The 16,849-nt window shown below is 38.0% G+C and overlaps 1 long non-coding RNA gene across 4 annotated transcripts; it reads right to left on the minus strand.

Moving 5' to 3' along the window:
* Window positions 1–998: 998 nt before the first annotated feature.
* LOC110904685 lies at window positions 999–4,003 on the minus strand. 4 transcript variants are annotated; one of them, XR_004879766.1, is made up of 5 exons: window positions 3,534–4,003; window positions 3,340–3,446; window positions 2,795–2,865; window positions 1,470–2,461; window positions 999–1,324 (listed from the first exon to the last, which is right to left on the minus strand). It is a non-coding gene; the product is annotated as an uncharacterized LOC110904685 (long non-coding RNA). The 4 variants fall into 4 exon arrangements; XR_002572704.2 differs by lacking the exon at window positions 2,795–2,865 and having other exon boundaries at window positions 1,470–2,329; window positions 2,409–2,461; window positions 3,534–4,002; XR_004879765.1 differs by lacking the exon at window positions 2,795–2,865 and having other exon boundaries at window positions 3,534–4,002.
* Window positions 4,004–16,849: the final 12,846 nt, after the last annotated feature.

A 16,849-nucleotide genomic window follows, 5' to 3' on the forward strand; every position in this document is an offset into this window, starting at 1 on the left:
GTGTTCAAATTTGTCTGTCAATAGTATAAACAAACTGCTCGTGAATGTAAATGAACAAATATAGATGAACAAACACAACTAAGCTTACACTAACTAAAAGTAAATATGAATCACAATGGGTTGGGTCTAAACCTTATATAAACTAGTCTAACTTGTAATTGGTTATATTTAAATGTTATAAAACTACACTAAATTGTGATGTACCTAACAAATTTAAAAGGATATTTAACAAACGTAAAGGAACGAACTTAAACAAACAACAAAAATTTAAATGAACATCAACAAATTTAGATCAAATAACTTAGTTTAGCTTTGGTTGCTGCTAAACTTAATCTATAACTTAGTTTAGCTCTGGTTTAAGTTAATAACCAAATAATAATATTATGAACTAATTTTATAATTAAAGAACACGTATTTACTAATCACATATTAAAAATAAAAATAAAAAGGAATGTGTGTGTTCATTTGCTTGGTGGATGATGGTGAAAAAGGGCTTAACGTTCGTTACTATAATATGAACAGCTAACGCCATTCACTTAAAGTTGTGTAAGGGTGTGTGTGGGCGCCAACAGATGAGGTGAATGGGGTTGCCCCCACTACACTTAGACCATGTGTAGTGGTACACATGAATAAAGCCCCTACCTTTGGGCATTTTACGACACGTGTCATCCCAGTCAGCAAAGGGGCATTATGGGCGTTTTTCACAAATGGGCGTATTGGGATAATGCCCAATAATGCCCAATCAATGATTACCTAATTAGTATTTTCTTGTTTTTTTTAATTTAAATATAAAGGTATTTGAATTGGAAGCACATGATTGGCCGGTCAAACCCCCTTGCAGCGTGATTCAAAAAACGCCACATACTAATTCTGCCGAAATCACGCCCAAAAATGCCGGTGTGTAGTGGCGATGGGGCGTTTTCCGGCGCTTTCTTCGAATTTTTTTTAGAAAATACGCCCTATTACGGACGGTCTTATTCTTGTAGTAACTAGTTTTATGCGCAGCGCCGCGTTACGGCGCACTCAACCAAATCATTCTTTGCTAAACCGGATCAATCATTCTTAGTGTGTACGCTTTACATCACAACTCATAACACAATGATGCTAAACTTAATCATTCTTGGTGTGTACGTTTGACATCACAACTCATAACACGATCATGCTAAACCAAATCATTCTTGGTGTAATCACATGATATGTCGCCAATAATACTCTACGACGATCTTAATTACTACGAACACTTCAGTTCTTGAATGTATGTTCCTGATCATGTTATTCCTTTCTTCTTGGCAGTTCCTGGAGTTCCACATCTATACTTTATGACCTAGAATTTTCATAAACCAACTATATTAATATAACAAAAAATATGTTCGACATCACGTGTTTTTTGTCTAAAGCATACAGTTATAAAATCGGATGATAAAGACCTTTGTAAAGGCAAAACTTTAATGAAAGGGAATATAGCATACCACAGAAAGTTTTCAAATTATCTTGGTCAATCACTGCCTCGCCGGAACCCGCAAACTCACCATCATACCGCCGGATGACCATCCCTCCTCTTCTGTCGATTTTAGTAAAGTAATCGGCTCGGTAACAATATGATTATCAACAATCACCCCCTCATAAGTGTAAATCATACCTTAATGTCTTTTCAGGACATGTAACTCTAGTAAAAGCTCTTTTCTATCTTATGCAATATCCATATACTTTTTCGTTACATTGAAAGAACAACACTCTTCTAAAGTTCATGATCAACTACCAAAGACTTTTCTTACTATAAACACATTATACAATAATGCTTTACTCGAATATCATCAACTACTTAGGTTTGCATATACATATAACCTTCTAATATAATATATTTTTGATTGAAGCACAGTTACTTTTCAAGACTCTTTGTAGATTTCACATGAAATCGTTTAAAAGAATTATAGAAAAAAAATTATAGATACTTTATTCTTTTACTTTATGTGGAAATCAAGGTGCCATTGTAAGGCTATAGGGTGTGGGGGTCATGGTTGGTACATGATTTGCCACCTAGGAACATAAATAGAAGACTACACCACCCCCTTGATTGATCCACCATGGTTTGCATGGATTAAACCATGGCAACCATGACCCTCTTTTCCATTTTTCAACAAATCATTTCCTTTTTTCTCTTTAAACAAAGATAAATTAAAATAAATAAGGGGCTAGTGGTTTGGGTCATGACCACACCCTTAGGATAGTGGTTTTGGATGGTGGAATAGAGGTGGGTTACATGGCACTAACATGGAGGGTCATGATGGTCATAAGGGTCATGACCACACCCTATAGCCTAACAATACACCTAAGAAGAAAATAAGGATCAGAAGCATGGAATCTTCAAATCAATAAAAGCAAGAAGAAAATAAGGAAGTTAAAGTTACCTAAAAACTTGGCAAGAAGTATCCATTGAATGACACAACGAAAACAATCTTCCCTGTTGTCAAGGAAAAAAACACTAATCAAATTTCACATATCTTAGATCTGTAAGTTGCTTCATCGAAACATAAGTCAAAATCAAAACACAAACTTGACAAACCAACTTATCAATCCATTCTTGGTGTTAGGGCAGTGGTAAGTGGATTCGGTGTTTTTGTGTATTCTCATTTGTCTAAGAACTTGTTTAAAGGACAATTTAGTTCTCATGAGAGTATGAGACATCCTAATTCCCTAACAAAAAACGTGCACGTCTAAACACTCGATATGCCAAAATTTTTTAAAAAGTTAAAAACTTGCAAACTTGACAAACTGAGAAAAAAAGGATGCTTACAGCATAAAGTACTATCGAAAACTCAGATTCAGTCAAACTCCAATCAGTTGACTCCTTGTTGATGACAAATGCTGTTGAGACCAAAAAATAACGCATAATCTAGGGGTGAACAAGTTTAGGTCCGGACCGAAAATAACCGAGAACCAAACCGAAAATATACCCAACCCGACCCGAACCCAAGTACCTAGGTATTTAGATCGGTTCTAATTTTTCATATAAAATAGGGTCGGGTCGGGTCGGTTCTCGGTTCTTTTCATGGTGAAACCCGACTTGCACCTATGGAACAGAACCGACCCTATATTTAGGGTAGTGAATCGGTTCTGTATTTTGTCAGATCGGGTAATGGTCTGATCGGGTCGGGGTTTTCATTTTGCTCACCCCTAGCACAATCTCTGTATGTTGTTCATGAAAAATGCTGGAAGCATCATTTTTATTTCCACATACGCACAACCAATTCAGAACATAGAGACCAAGCAACAGTGATGCACACCGCCCTAAACTATTGAACACAACCAATCGATTGCTTTAGTACCGATTTCACTTACCACTGCCCTAATAGACAATCGAACACCACCGATTGATATGAACACCGCCCTCTAGATGCACCACAACCTATTGTGCTTGTCGGATGCGTTCCCCTTTTTCATAAACACTAATATTTGAAGTCCCAAAAAAGCCTAACTTGTTAGATATGAATACATGGAACGCCCACTTTGACTATAAAAGAATACATACATACCTGGTTCAGGAAAGCAGGTTCTCACCGGAGCTAAGCTGACTCGTCGGAACCCTAAAACTTTCAGATCTCTCACCGGCAGAGATCCCGACACCCGTGGTGTCGTCTGTTCATGTTGATCCCGACACCCGTGGTACCGTAATTTTGCCCGACCTTCACCGGAACCCTAGCATCTTCTCTACGCCGCTAATCACCACCGGAACCGCACCCTGATTCCGTCACCACCGGAACCGCACCGTGAATCCGGCACCACCACACACTGATAATTTCTCTAGTCACCACCACACCACCAGTGATAGGCAACGCCGCCGTTCCGACACACACCGTTCTCTCTCTCCTTTCTGATCTCTCTCATCGTTCTCTCTCCATGTAATCGGCGGTGTGTGTGGAGGTGGAGTAGGTTTAGGGTTTGCTTGAATCACTTATCAGACGTGGAGGAGAGGTGTACCTCTATTTACTGATATGCCCTCTATTTACTGTTCATTCAGTTTAATTTTTATCAGTATATAATATAATTTTATCAGTATATAATTAACTTGATCAGTTGGGTTTTTATATTACTTAATTGATTGGTAATATGTTAATGTGAAAGAAGCTCCTTTCCATTGGGTTAACCTCAGATTTCCTTTAGTAGCTCTCTCTTTTTTCTTTTATAAATCTTACACTGCTATTGCTTTAATTTAATGTATGTTAGATTTTAGTAATACACACTTATTATTTATTATTACAGTTTATTTATAATATTTTGTTCTTTTGCATTAATAATTCTTATACTTGTTCACTTTACGACAAATAATATAATCATATTAATTTTGAAATTATTCACGTTCAACATTTTATATTTGTTTTCATTGGTTTTCCTTTCTAATAATATTCACAATTACGTTTCTTATATTGTCTTTTGCGTTTTATAATATATATTTAAGTTTCATTAATAAATATTTTTCTTATTCAACACTATAATTTATTCAATAACAAGGAGAAAATCACAAAACTAATCATTTTCTCATATGTGATTCGAGAATCCATCATCACTCTTGCATATAAATATATTTTAGTTAACTTTGGCTCAAAATCATATCGTACATGAAATATTATTTGTGTATCAACTTTTCACTCTTGTATCATCATCAAACGTACGTCTAACTAATAAAAAAATCAACACATATATGGCATGGACTTGCGAGTGTACGTATTCTTCATGAATTTGCATAAGGGTGTCGGCAGTGTCTTCGGTGACCCCATGCGGGGAGTGTGCTCACCGTGCGGGTACACCGCCACCAACATATTTTTACCGCGCGGTGAGTGTTTGGAGCGGTAAGTGTTCACCGCTTGAGAGAGAGGAGAGAGAGAGAGGGGGTGATTGGTTGTTATTGTGGGTCCACTCTTTTTCCATCAATCATATTTTTTTCTTCTTTTTTTATAAAAAAATAATTGTGTGAGTGGAGTGATGCCAACGTTTGAGTGCAAAATAGGGACTTAAGAGGGGAGTTGACGTGACATGTACTGATTGGGTGTGTATAAGAGAGGGAACTCCCCTAAGAGATGAGTGTCCCTTACACCCTAAATGATATGGCATGAAGTTGACAAACATTAGCTTCACTCCAATTCAACCATCATACATTTCTAACGATGTGTTCCTTTTTAATATGTAACATTGAACAAATTGTTGGTGTTCATGTGTTTTCGCCTTTGGTTGTAGATATTACAAAGGGTATGAGTCAAGCCACAAAAAATGAAATGTGATGTGAATGCTAACACCGGCTGCACATTGGTCATTGCCTTCGCTACCCATGTCCATGCATGCAATGTTAAGATATCAAGAATGCTTAAGTGCTTACTACGTGTACTTCTATTGTGACACAATCTAGTTTCGATGAACTTGTTTATTGTATCGCCAATTAGATCATGGTTCAATGTATGTGATATTTATAATCTTGTCTGTTTACTGAGCAATTAAGATGTTGTTTGTTTTTTTAAAGATAAAATGTCTGCAGTCTGTGGACCACATCTGTAGCAGAATTAGTGGACCAAATCTCTGATATAAACTAAAATTTAAATAAAATGATTTTTTAAACTTAAAAGAGTTTTTTTAACATTCAAATTTAAATAATAGTTATAGAACACTGAAATAATATTCATAAAAATACAATAACATTTTTTAAAATCATTTATTTAATACTTTGTATTAAGTGCTCAGCAATCTCATCTCGTAACTGAGTCATATATTCCCGATCCGATGCAGTACCATGTGCTTTAACCTCGTCTTCATTAACATCAACGTGCACTTACCTATTATGTAACGACACATCGGGTTGCTCGTATTCTGTAAACAACTCATTGCTCAATAAACCTAAACATAAACCATAAACAATAAACCTAAACCTAAACATAAATCTCAAGCAATAAACATTCCCCAAACATAAATACGAAAAAAATAAGTAATTACAACAAACATAAATCTGAAAAAATACCTTACGTGGGGTGGAGGCGGCGGCTGTGGGTAGATGTGAGGAGGAGGACCGTTGTTGTGATTGGAGGCGGCGACTGTGGGGTAGAGGTGAGGAGTGCTGGCGGCGGTTGTGAGGGAAGGGAAGGGGTGGGCGACGGTTGTGATAGGAGGAGAGGGGAGGAGCTGGCTGTGGGAGGAGAGGAGGGGTGAGAGTCGACGGGGTGAGAGAAGGGAAGGGGTGGGCGGCGGCTATGAGAGGAGGAGAGGGGAGGAGTCGGCTGTGGGGGGAGAGGAGGGGTGAGAGCCGACGGGGTGAGAGAATGGAAGGGGTGGGCGGCGGCTATGAGAGGAGGAGAGGGGAGGAGTCGGCTGTGGGAGGAGAGGAGGGGTGAGAGCCGACGGGGTGAGAGAATGGAAGGGGTGGGCGGGGCTGTGGGAGGAGAGGAGGGGTGAGAGCCGACGGGGTGAGAGAAGGGAAGGGGTGGAGGTCGTCGGTGGTGAGATGAGGAGAGGGGAGGAGCCGGTTGTGAAAGGTGAGGAGGGGTGAGAGAAAGGGAAGGGGTGGAGGTCGTCAGCGGTGAGAGGAGCAGAGGTGAAGAGCAGGCTGCGAGAGGAGAGGAGGGGTGAGAGGCGACAGGTTGAAGGCTAGCGAATTCTAGGGTTTGAAGTGGTTAAAAGTGGGAAGTCCACATCTGTTGGAATAAGAGGAGCGCAAATATTTCTAAATAAAATGTCATCTAAAAACAAACGCTCTGCATAACACAACGTCTGCACGTGGTCTGCATAACGCAGACAAAAGAGGCCAGAAATATCTTTTCAATAATAACAAACACCTCCTAACTCGATCATGGTTTTTCTTTTGGTCTTTTGGTGCATGACATGTTGCTAGGGATATATAGCTTAAAAGTTATTTATTTATTTTTTCTAATTTGATTGATGTAATAAACAAGGGATACAAGGTCATGTAATTATGGACGTATATTATGTTATAAATGAAATTAATCATTTACAAAACTACGTAATTTTTAAAGAAAGGGACACGTAAATATTGGTGTGCTAGATTTGATATTTATATTAGTTTTTAAATTATTTTTATTTGACATTTTATGACCAATAATAAGAATTAATCACGTTTTATTTGTTTTTTTCATTTATATTGCGTTATATCTGTTATCATAATGTATTTTAGATTTTAATTGTGAAATTTGTATAACTTCTGATATTATTTATAACTCTTTTACAGCTAATATCATCTTTTAAAAATTTCATAAATCTTGGGAAATAAATCAATAATAAATCGAGCAAACTCTCATTCGCAAAAAGAAGGAACACATTCGCATTAATGAAAAAATATTGTCAAACTAGACTAGTAAAGCATACAACTAAATGTGAGATTAAATATATTATTAATATAATATTTAATCTTTTAACCATTATAATCATTTATATTATATTAGATCAAAATATATTAATAATCTATTAATAATTAGTTGGTAATTGTTGATGGACCATATTACCCTTATTAACTAATTAGGTTACCTCTTGAGTGTATATATAAGGAGATCATTAGAGAGTTTAAGGGTTAGACAATTACACAATTCACACAACCCTCATAACATCAAATCGGCTCTCTCTCCCAACCGTAACCTCCCTTGTTTCGGTTCATCACCATCATAACTTTACATCCTAAGGAGGAACCAGATCATCCTGACAAGTATGTCGAACTCAATGGCTGCATCTCTGACTGGATTCTCTGCTGGCCTGTCTGCTGTAACAGGTATGTCATTCATGTTTTCCATAATGTTTAAACAGAATTGTTCCAACATGTGGTATCAGAGCATATGTTGATAAATCAGTTCTGCTTTCGTATCCATCATTCTGAGATCATAATCTGGAAAACAGAAAAGTTTTTAAAGCCATATAAATCACGGCGGTTTTCGGTTTTCTATGAGCCGAAATCAGTGTTTTTAAGAAAAGGGTGGTTAATCATGTCACCCGAAACCATAATGGGTAAATTGATATCCGAAATCTGTTAATAAAAGTCTTAAAATTCAGGTTTCGGATCCCAGAATTATGTTTTAAATTTTTAGGGTTCATCATATTGTTCTAAGAAAACTCGAAAATTCATTAAGTTTTGGAATATAATTTGGATTAGTGGGTGTTTTTACTGATTTTGATCTGAATTTTATCTATTAAAATTTTCGAAAACTGTTAATAGATTTTCAGTTTTTATTTTCGAAATCTTTGATAAGTTTAGATAACAATAAAACAGGAAACACTATCCCACAATCCCTAAAATTTCGAGTTTTCAGTTATCATCACAAAACAGCTGTTAACAGGGATTCGAGACCATCAGACTGCGACTCGAGACCATCAGATCTCGACGCGAGACCACAAGGTCTCGACTCAAAATCATAAGGGCTCTCAAATCTTTACAACTCGAGACAAGGGTCTCGACTCGAGACCATAAGGTTGCGACTCGAGACCATAAAGCTACAAATCGAGACCAAGGTTGCGACTCGAGACCATAAAGCTACAACTCGAGACCAAGGTTGCGACTCGAGACCATAAGGTCATAACTCGAGACCATAAGGTTGCGACTCGAGACCATAAGGCTACAACTCGAGACTAAGGTTGCGACTCGAGACCTCATAACTAACTCGAGATCTCAAAACTCAGTCGATACCTAACTCGAGACCATGACTCGAGACCTCACTCGAGACCTCATTACCTTAGGTTGTTTGATGTGGACTAAAATTTAGCTCGGGGCTCCGCCCCGAAACCCGTGCGGGGGCACGCTGTCCCCCTACACCCCCCAGCGAACTCACCGCGGAGTTCGATCTGCGCTAACAGGTGGTTTGCTATTAAATTCTTGGTTTTGTTAACACTTAATTAACTAAATCAGAATCAAATAATTTTACAAAACCAAAATAGCTTAACTTGAATGAGCTTCTGATGTATTAATTCTGGCCAAAGCTGATTTAATACACATATTTATTGTTCAAGTATTATAAACGCTATGTTGAGTATGCATTACAAACGTGAAATGTCTTAATTCTGGCCAAAGCTGATTTAATTCATTTATGTTTAGCATGCTTGACAAGTGCATAACTAAAGTGATTGTCTCATTTCTGGCCAAAGCTGATTTGTCACGATTACTTTGCACACATACTTAAATGATTACACTTCTGGCCAAAGCTGATTTGTCTTCGTTTAAGTAGAATTTTACTAAGTCTATTATTTTGATGTTAGTAATAGACAATATCACAGCTTCATAATTAAAATGGTCATTATTTATGCCTGCCTTACTATAACATGCCCTTAGATCACATTAGGACTTCTTTCTTAGTATCATAACTTGCTCATCTTATTTCCACTATCAGCACCCAATTACGGGATTCCACCTTTGACTGGTGATAACTTTGCTGAATGGAAGGATGCCCTCATGCTTACACTAGGATTGCTAGACTTCGATTATGCTCTTAGAGAGAATAAACCAGCAGATCTTACTACTCAAAGTACTGTTGCTGATCAGATAGTTCATGAAAAATGGTGCGCAGTATGTTAGCCAACACTATTTACCATTATTCCTCAGCAGAATGGTGTCGCTGAACAAAGAAATCGTACTCTTATGAACATGGTGCGCAGTATGTTAGCCAACACTAATTTACCATTATTCCTCTGGACCGAAGCGTTAAAAGCAGTTGTTCATATACTCAATAGAGTTCCTTCTAAGTCTGTCCCTAAAATTCCTTATGAACTTTGGACAGGAAGGAAACCGAGTCTTAAATATATGAAAGTATGGGGCTGCATTGCTGAAGCAAAACTCTATAATCCTTTCCTAAGGAAACTTGACCCTAAAACAGTTACCTGCTTCTTTATCGGGTATCCTGATCATTCGAAGGGTTATCGTTTCTATTGTCCTTCCCATGTCACCCGTATTGTTGAAACCAGGCATGCTGCGTTCCTGGAAGATTTCAAGGTCAGTGGGAGCAGTACCAACCCTTACAAAGAATTGCAAGAAGTACAAGACGCGGTGTTAGGACCGCTTTTTCTAAAATACTAGATTACATGCTAAGCAAGATCTTTCGGACATTGTAATACAATTTTGACACTTAATAGAAATTTTTACAAAATTTGGGCATGACCCGTTTGTAAAACGGGCATACCCCCTGTTTTGACATAACTTACAACGTTTACAATACGACCCATTTTACATAAAACCATCCCAACAAAAACGACAAGTTTTCAATTCTAAAACATTTCAACAAAGTTTAACAAGTAACAAACACGACCCAAAAGCATGCATATAAGTTGCGGAAGCGCTTGGTATCATAAGGCTTGAACATGTGCTCGTTCCATATCCCCAAATCGCCTATAGAGGTGCTTTACCTACAATAACATTCACAATTTAAAAAGGTTAGTTATCACCATAGAAAATCATGACCCTTCGTTTTAGCTTAATCCATACAAACGTTCTTACTCCTACGCATACAACAACCCAATAATTGGGTTAGGCATAACCACTCTCGTAGAGAGTTGACATACACATTCGACCCATGTAATTGGGTTTAGCATAAACACTCTCGTGGAGAGTTAAGCATACACATTCAACCCGTTTAATTGGGTTTATTGGCTTACACATCACTCTTTCTTCTATCCGTAAATCGGATTAAAGCTTTCATCTTTACTATAGCATTCATGCTATCCGTTAGGACGGATGGCGTTCATCTTCACTTGACTCGATTGGATTTCAACCGATCAAATTGCATAGCTTATCACTTCCTTCGTTAACTTACCCAAATCCACAAGGGATTTGTCGCTTACTTACTACAATGTCGCATTCGTTATACAAGGATAGCTTTTACACCGAAGTTTATGTAAATAGGAAGTATAATAAAGACTTGTATAAAACGAAACATACGTCGATCTTGTGCTCCTTCCGCTTGCTTAGTGCTTGTACCTTCTTCTTTTACGCCTACATTAGAACATTCATTCCTTCACTTAGTTTGTCAATACTTTCTACTATTTTCATGTACATTCATCTTTTATGCATTTCATCGAACACTTGGTAGGCGTCATATTTAAGGTACAAGGTACAAGTCTATTAAGCATGTTCCTACTAACTCATTACAACACAAGAATCATCTTCCCCTAATTTCACATAATTTCCATTCTAAAATTAGTTTACCTAGCATTCAAGCATCACAACAATTTCACATATCAACTAAAACATGATCATAATCCTTATGAATTTCCTATTAGTAACATAATCTTAACGAAGTGGGTTTTTCACTACATTTTTCATACAACCTAAAATCAAGCATAATTCTTGCCCTAGAAGGTAATTTACAACTCAGATTTCCCTATTTTAATTCAAGAAATCGAGATTGGGATTTATCCCCTCATTCTACAATTCAAGATTTTTCAGAAATTGAACTTACCACTTAAGAGATTAGGGTTAGCTAATCACAATTTAGGGAACATGCACCAGATTGGCTCATGAATTTGGACTGAATCACTTGATTCTTTGAACTAGGGTTTCCCCCTTCCTTTTGCCTTGTTTGATCGCAGAGAACTCCCACACACGTACTGTGTGTGGGTTTTTTCTTAATTGTTATTTTTAACTATCAAATTTTGATAGTTACAACCTTGACCCCTCTATTTTCATCTTAATTAAATTTAGGCATCATTTCTTTACTATTAGATTTAACTTATGTTTATTCTATATTTTTGGGGTGTTACAAGTCTACCCCCCTTAAAAGAGGTTTCGTCCCCGAAACCTGAACATAATTTAAATTTTTGACATACCGAAAAGAAAAGGATAGTGTCTCCTCATTTCATCTTCGGCTTCCCACGTAAGATCCGAACCCTTCCGGTGCCGCCATTGTACCAGCACCTGTTTAACAGCCTTGTTGCGGAGATTCTTCACCTTGAAATCTCTAATGGCTATGGGTCTCTCTACATAGTTTAACCTCTCGTCCAACTCAATGTCATCGAGAGGTACTAATGCTGTGTCATCCGCGAGACATTTCCTCAATTGAGACACGTGGAAGGTACTGTGAATCCCGTCTAGAGCAGGCGGTAATTCTAGTCGATACGCAACCCTTCCAACCCGAGCCAAAATTTTAAACGGCCCAATGTAACGAGGACCTAGCTTTCCCCGTTTGCGAAAACGGATTATACCCTTCCATGGGGACACTTTTAGCAAGACAAAATCTCCGACTTGGAATTCGATAGGACGCTTTCTCTTGTCTGCATAAGCTTTTTGCCGATCTTGAGCTGCTTTCAACCTTGTTCTAACCATTTCGATCTTTTCATTCGTTATTGCTATTAAATCACTTGGTGCAAGTTCTCTTTGTCCTACTTCACCCCAACATACGGGAGTCCTACATTTCCTCCCGTATAGTAGCTCGTAAGGTGCCATTTGAATACCACTATGGTAACTATTATTATAAGAAAATTCGACCAGTGGCAATTGGTCGTCCCAACTTCCCCCAAAATCTAAGGCACACGCCCTCAACATATCGACAAGTGTTTGAATGGTCCTTTCTGTCTGGCCGTCAGTTTGAGGGTGGTAGGCGGTACTTATGTGCAATTTCGTATCCACGCTCTCGTGAAACTTTTGCCAGTAACGAGAAGTAAATCTGGTGTCCCGATCCGACACAATCGACACGGGCACCCCATGACGGGATATGATCTCGTTCATATAAATTTCTGCCATCTTCTCGGAAGAGTAAGCTTCTTTGATGGGTAAAAAGTGAGCGCTTTTTGTAAGTCGGTCTACAATTACCCATATTGTATCGTGCCCTTTCTTTGTCTTAGGAAGCTTGGTTATCAAATCCATCGTTAGTTCCTCCCATTTCCATATCGGTATCTCCAAAGGTTGTAACTTCCCGTATGGCTTTTGATGTTCTGCTTTCACTTGGGAGCATGTTAGGCATTTCGCGACGTATTTAACTATGTCACGCTTCATACCCGGCCACCAGTAATTGACTTTCAAGTCCCGATACATTTTTGTAGCCCCGGGATGGACCGAATATCGAGACTTATGTGCCTCGTCAAGCAAGGCAGCCTTGACTTCACAGAACCGTGGGATCCAAATTCGGCCGTACCGCGTCTTAAGCCCGGTCGAATTCTCTTCTAGATTATCGATCACACCTTTTAATCTTTCCCTCTTCAGGTCTTCCGCTCCGAGTGACTTTACTTGGGATTCGCGTATCGCTTCGAGTAATCGTGGCGTAACTATCATCTTCATGGATTTCACTCTTAAGGGAGATGGATACTCTTTACGGCTTAACGCATCGGCTACTACATTTGCCTTTCCCGGGTGGTAGAGGATATCACAATCATAATCTTTGATAAGTTCCAACCACCTCCGCTGCCTCATATTTAAGTCTCTCTGTTCAAATAAATACTTAAGGCTTTTGTGGTCCGAGTAAATGGTGCATTTTGCCCCATATAGATAATGCCTCCAAATCTTTAATGCAAACACTACCGCCGCTAGTTCCAAGTCGTGTGTTGTAACACCCCAAAAACATAAACCCGTATATTATCAAGTTCAAAGAATAGATAAACAAGAGTTTACCAACTAGGAATTTAACCTAGTTAAATTCCAAGTCTTGAATTAATGCATGTTACGGTTAAAATAATTAAAACTAAAGAAAAATCATAGTAAAGGGGCTAAACTTGTCAAAAACCCAAAGATATGTCACTAGTAGTAACAAAACTGAACCAAACACACCAAATTGGTGGTCTGGTCGACAGAAGCAAGAGAAGGGGCGACCCCCATTGTTCCAAAACCCTAACATCACAATTTCTTGCAAATTGAAGGCTCAAATCCTAACCAAAACGAAATCCGAGCTTAGAATTGTGTTCCTCATCGCAAGAGGATTAAGAGGTATGTAAAATTTTGTGAGAATTCACTACTTGAAATTCTCATGAATCTAGCAAATCTGAAATTTTGTTGATGCATGATAGTAATTAGTTAGATTAAAGATGATGTAGTGTCTAGGATTAAAACCTAGACAACTATATATGAAATCATGCCCTAATTCAGGAAAATTCCATGAATCTATAGATGTTAAGTTATGGGTTTTGTGTGTTGATGATGAATATTAGGATTTTGAGTGTAATCCTAGTATAAATTTCATCATAAGAAGTAATTCCAGTGATATTGATACTAAATGTATGCAAAAATTGCTATTATAGTGATATTTGATGTCAAATCATAAAGTCATGAACTTGGTAACAATTGTAGGAAAATCTGACCCGCTAGGTGTTTGTTGAAATGCCTAAGTGAGGACTTAAATGTTAAAATTTGGATAAAAACGCAGATTTGATAATGGTCCATAATGATGTGATTATGGTCATGAAAAGAGTTCTAAACATGTTGTGAAAACTGAATATTCTAGGCAAAGAGTCCGGTTCATCTAGCGGACAAGCCGAGGGGAATTCACGAGGAAAAGGCGCGCTCTAAAGGTACGAACTTTATTGTTTCGTTACATTATACCTTATTGTTCGTTTTATGTAGTAAATTTTGAAACACGACTACCAAGATTTACTAATACATCATGAATATGACTAGTGTCTCAAACAAGTAAATGGGTCAAAACAAGTGAAAATGCATGAAACCTTACATATCCATCGTGGTGTGTGAGTTTAACACCCAAACGGGTCAAACAAGTTCTGGAAATAAACACGAAGCATGGCTTATTATATTGTGCGAATATTATTTGAAGTGTAGGCCATGTTGCGAATACCATAGACAAACTCATAAACCTTGTTCTTATTATAGATGCTACGTTTTGGTTTGGATGCATGATCATAGTACGAAAGATCAATTAGAAATCTTGCAATTTAGCGTGAATGTTAACTCCCGTTACATGCCCAATTAAGTTATAATTGAGTAATGTGATAACCGAACTACAAATACGAAGAACTAGCCCAGTCGTTTAATGATTTATGCGAAAGTATGCTGTTTCGACTCATAAAGAACCAGCAAAATCCTGCATTTTTAACAAGGGAGTTATGTGCAGAGTCTACCGTAAATTACGGTGGTACCGTAATTTACGGTGACCTGCAATTTTGTTACGGTGGATTCCTACTGAGTTACGGTAGGCCCCCAAATGTCCAGAAGCCACCGTAATTTACGGTGGCACCGTAAATTACGGTGAAGCCCTGTTTGATGAAATTTATTTCTTGTCTTGAATAAGTTTTCGAATCTAATCAAATTTCGGGATCTACCATGGTTATTAATACTAATGCTTGTTAAACACGTTAGCTTTCAGGTACCCAAGTGATGGATGGTGATTAAGCATGACAATCCGAACCGAACACTCTAGCAATACGCTTCCGCATAAGATCTTTGTTCTAAAAACCATGTAAACTATTGTAGTTAATGTCTTGGTTATAATTTTGTAAGAATTGTACATGTTTGTGATGTCTAGTTTGGATTAAAATGATGAAAGTTTTTGTAATGTCAATATTTGACATTAAATGCAAGGTTTTTATGTATATAAATCTGGTTTTATAAGCTGGGTCTTACAAGTTGGTAATCAGAGCTTAAGGTTGCCAATAAGTGTTCGGTTCAAGCTTGATCAACATCCGGTAAGAGTAATTGCTTAAGTAAAATTTAGGAGTATAGAAATAATTCACGAACGAATATACATGGAAAAGAGTGTGTAAACACACTCAAACACAAGAAAAGCATGAAACAAGAATAATAGAATCAAGAGTGTGTAAGCACACTCAAACACGAGAAAAGCATGAAACAAGAATGATTGAGTCAAGTTACGAACTTGATCAAATCAAAACAAGTAAAGCATGTATTATAAATGAAATGTTTAACAATGTATGTAAACATTTCAGTATCAAAGATGGCAAGCGGAGGTGATGGTGATGCGGTGCCAAGAGTCACCGAACAAATGAGAATAGTGATTGCCGAAGAAGTTGGAAAGGCAATCGAAAACAGTTTGTCGAACTTCATTGATAAAATCCAAAATACGGTTTTATCAGTGGTAGAAGAGAGAATCAAGAAGCTAGAAGATAATTCAAATCTAGCAAAGGAAAAATCTGGGGAACGAAAACCTTGTTCATACAAGGAATTCATAGCTTGCAAACCACCTATATATAATGGGGAGGTTGATCCAATCGTGTGTCAGCGATGGATAGGCGATATCGAGGGAGTGTTCGAGAGAACACATTGTGATGAAAATGACTACGTAGCTTATGGTACGGGTCAGTTAAGAGGTCAAGCGAAGGATTGGTGGGATAATAAAAAGAAGGAGATTGGAAACGAAGCGGCTAAGGCCATGACGTGGGAGGAGTTTAAGACGCCGTTTCTTAAACACCATAGCCCCAAAGCGGTTATAAACAAGATCAAGGAAGAGTTCATGCAACTCAGACACAAGGGTGAATCCATAGACAAGATCACGGGGGTGTTTATGGACAAAATGAAGTTCTGTGACGATCTGATCACGAACGAAGAACAAAAAGTTTATTACTACCATAACATGCTGAGCGCAGAATATAGGGAGTTCATAACCCCTTCAAAGTATGAAACCCTTACCGAGATTGTCAATGCTGCTCGGGAAAGGGAGATTGAGTTGAAGAAGAGTATAGAGCGGGGTGAACGAAGGGCACAGGATATAAATCCAAGCCCTACCAAGAAAGCAAGAACGAATGAAACGACAAAGAAATCAGACGCAAAGAGCGGTACATCAAGTTGCAAAATCTGCGGCAAGAATCATAAAGGTGAATGTCGCTTCAAGGATAAGCCATGTCCTATATGTCGAAAAACGGGACATATGGCTATATCATGCCCGGAAAAAGTGACCGTTTGTTATAACTGTTACTGAACGGGTCA

This window comes from Helianthus annuus, chromosome 14 (genome assembly GCF_002127325.2).
Source record: "Helianthus annuus cultivar XRQ/B chromosome 14, HanXRQr2.0-SUNRISE, whole genome shotgun sequence".
Classification (NCBI taxonomy): Eukaryota; Viridiplantae; Streptophyta; class Magnoliopsida; order Asterales; family Asteraceae; genus Helianthus; species Helianthus annuus.